Source organism: Meleagris gallopavo, chromosome 2, assembly GCF_000146605.3.
Source record: "Meleagris gallopavo isolate NT-WF06-2002-E0010 breed Aviagen turkey brand Nicholas breeding stock chromosome 2, Turkey_5.1, whole genome shotgun sequence".
Classification (NCBI taxonomy): Eukaryota; Metazoa; Chordata; class Aves; order Galliformes; family Phasianidae; genus Meleagris; species Meleagris gallopavo.
The window spans coordinates 77356467-77359413 of record NC_015012.2 but is presented as its reverse complement, the minus strand read 5'-3'; the positions used below and the strand labels follow the sequence as shown (position 1 = coordinate 77359413).

Below are 2947 nucleotides of genomic sequence, written 5' to 3'. Positions count from 1 at the left end.
TTTTTTTAAGGAGGTAGCAAAGCTTCAGAAGTTGAATGCAAAAAATAAATTCAAATTTGAAGTAGAAATGTAATCATACCACTTAAAATATACATCTCATCGTTTGGTTGAAACATTGCAAATATAAGCTGTAGTAAGTGTAACAGTTAGGCTGTTCTTTCACAAGAGTACTGCAGTATGCCCCAACATAAAAACTGAGACAGTCCGCAAAGCTTAACCACTTGATTTCCTAAGTAACTGCCTTTTCTTTTAAAGACTTCAATTTGTTGGACCAGAAGGAAGTGGTAAGCCATAGGGCGATTGAAACCCACGAGCTGTCACCACAGTGGGAGCTGATGTATGGCCAATACAAAAATCATAGAGAGTAAAACAGAAAATGGGATAAACCGGGCAGATTGAGTACAATCTTGCTCTTATTTGCCTGAGAATCATGTGAAAGAGGTAATTTCATTGCATGTGAAAAGAAGAAAAATAATGCTTAGGTGTAGCTTTTCACACATCCAAGGGACTGTGCAGGCTGTGCACACGTAATTACCTCTTCATGTTCTTGGGTAATAATGTGATTACATCTCAACTGCCCAGATGGGGCAGTTATTTCTGGTGACCATGGATTGCAGGCATTTAGAGGGTAAAAAAGGCATCTGAAATGATACCCATACCATGCTCACTGGGGAACGTTGGTGCCTTCTCTTCCTACAGCAGTGCTTAATGCCACTTCTTATCCAACGAGTTACCACAGAGCACACAAGCAAATTCTTCTGTGTGCCTGCAGTGTACCAATATCCACTATAAATTTATTCTGTGAAAACAGCAATAAGCCCTCTGGAGTGGATGGCAAAGTCTACTTTTCTCTTTGTCTGATACAGTAAAAGAAAAATTCATTTGTAAGGAGGAGACTTGACAGGTTGGATATATTAGGTCATAAAGCTAATTCCTCTGCCTAGTAGCTCTAGAAATGACTGCACTTTTATGAACGCCTGTAACTATGAAAAAACAGTGAAAGATAATAAATGCTCTGTTAGTCCTGATCAGTGACAGAAACTTATAACAGGCATTTCCAGGGCATTTACAAGCACAGCTAACACTTCTGCTGTAGAAGTGATGGAAATTTGGCAAATGCTGTGTATGACATGGAAAAGCTGTGCAGTTTTTCCTGTGCTAAATAGTTGTCTTGAAATTATGTAAACTTTCTTCAGTTAATAAATATGGATGAGGACAGCAATTTTTTCATTTCTAGTGTGTCCAGGACTGTAGAACTGCTTCTGAACTGAATATCCATTTTTTCAAAGGTAGCCAGCAGTTTTCTGCTTTATTAAAAAAAAAAACACCACATTTCTTTGAACTTCTGGCTTTACTCTTCACAATCTCTGTCTATGAAGCAAGATTAAAATGCATAGCACAGAGAAGCCAAACTGAAAAGCTTGATAATAATACCACTTTGTTATCAGGGGAGCTATCAATTTTATTTTTTTGCTGACAGCAAAAGACCCTCAAACAAGCCCGGGGCATTTGTATCAATATATCTCTTTCTGTCATAACCAAGAATGATGTTTCTCCCCTTGGCCAGGTCCAACCTGAGAACATCCTGAGGCTTCACCATCTGTTTCATCAGCCTTGCAGCACTGAATAAAACCCAGATGCCCGAAGAAGTTACTGTTCCAGCCACTTCTTTTTCCCCAGGCACAGGGATCTACCTTAGAAGGCAGCTCCTGCACTAGTGCTAAATTGGCATGTTAAGACAAACCAAGATCATCAGACTGAAAATTATCACAGCAAAGGATTTTCCCATTTCCAATGACATCTCTGGTATGGAAATGGTGCTTAATGCTTAATGTGCAATACTGTAATGCATGCCAGCAGCTTCTTTATAATTAACAGGCTTCTCTCATTTACACATGCTCTTTGCTCAGTCAGTGTTTCATGTCCATCCCATGAAAATTTTATATTCTGCACAATGATTGTTTAAAATTAAAGAGGAAGGTAAAGGGGAAAGTGGAGAGGTAAAAGGGAAAAAGGGAAGAAGAGAAGAAAAATAATTCATTTTGGATCTACAGCCTGGTAACAGCAACCCCATAGACACTGCATCTTCAAACACACACTACATCCTAAAGCAAACAACTTTTACACAGCCCCTGTATAATTTCATGCACTCTAATCTATTAAGAAACGTAACTATGTCTTCAAATCAGAGGAGTCCCACAAAATTTTAAAGCCAATTTCTACTTAATGTTCATCTGAGCCAGTGCCTTTGATCCAAGGACTAGGGTTTGATCCATGGCTCTGATTTATTCAGCAACATAGGCACTGTATAATATCTACCTTGATTTTCTGGATGCCATGAAGTCCCATTTGGAGGCTGCCCTTTATAAAATCTCCAGTCCTTCAGATTAAAGCTTGTTAAACATGAAGACACTCACGTACACATACTGCTAAGATATCATTTTACAGCACAGAAGATCATCTACTCTAGCACATGGCATTGGCACTCAGGCTATGTTTATTCCCTCTTGTTTTGATGCCACCTGGCACTAGTGAGGTCTATTATCATCCAAAAAAGGTTGCCCACATCCAAATGACATGTTGGGCATGGTGCCTGGCCCATGCTAATTCTCAAAGCACGTTCAAGAATTGTTTGGAAGAGGCCTGGGCAGACTGCCCAGGCAAAAACCATTCCAGGGACAGCTCTAGCAATTTAACAGTGTAGGCAATGAAACTAGTGCTTGGGCCTGTCTTCTGGCACTGGTTAATTTCTAGTACAAGCAGAGCCTGCAATTGGAAGAAAGGCTGTTCCTTTCATGAAGCATATTTATCTGTCAAAGTGACACAAAGTATTTCATGTATTTCTTCACACTAAGAACGTCTTCAGAGAAGTAAAAGCTTCTGGAAGTCAAATCACAAACAATTTACTATATTCCAGGAACAATGCGCACAATGTGCTAATGAATCA

At 39.4% G+C, this 2947-nt stretch overlaps 1 long non-coding RNA gene across 1 annotated transcript in view; it reads right to left on the bottom strand.

Moving 5' to 3' along the window:
• LOC104909904 overlaps window positions 1–2456 on the bottom strand; it is a 32376-nt gene extending 29920 nt beyond the window's left edge. The window contains exon 1 of the long non-coding RNA XR_792672.3: window positions 2320–2456. This is a non-coding gene — a long non-coding RNA (uncharacterized LOC104909904). The remainder of the gene's footprint in view (window positions 1–2319) is intronic.
• Window positions 2457–2947: the final 491 nt, after the last annotated feature.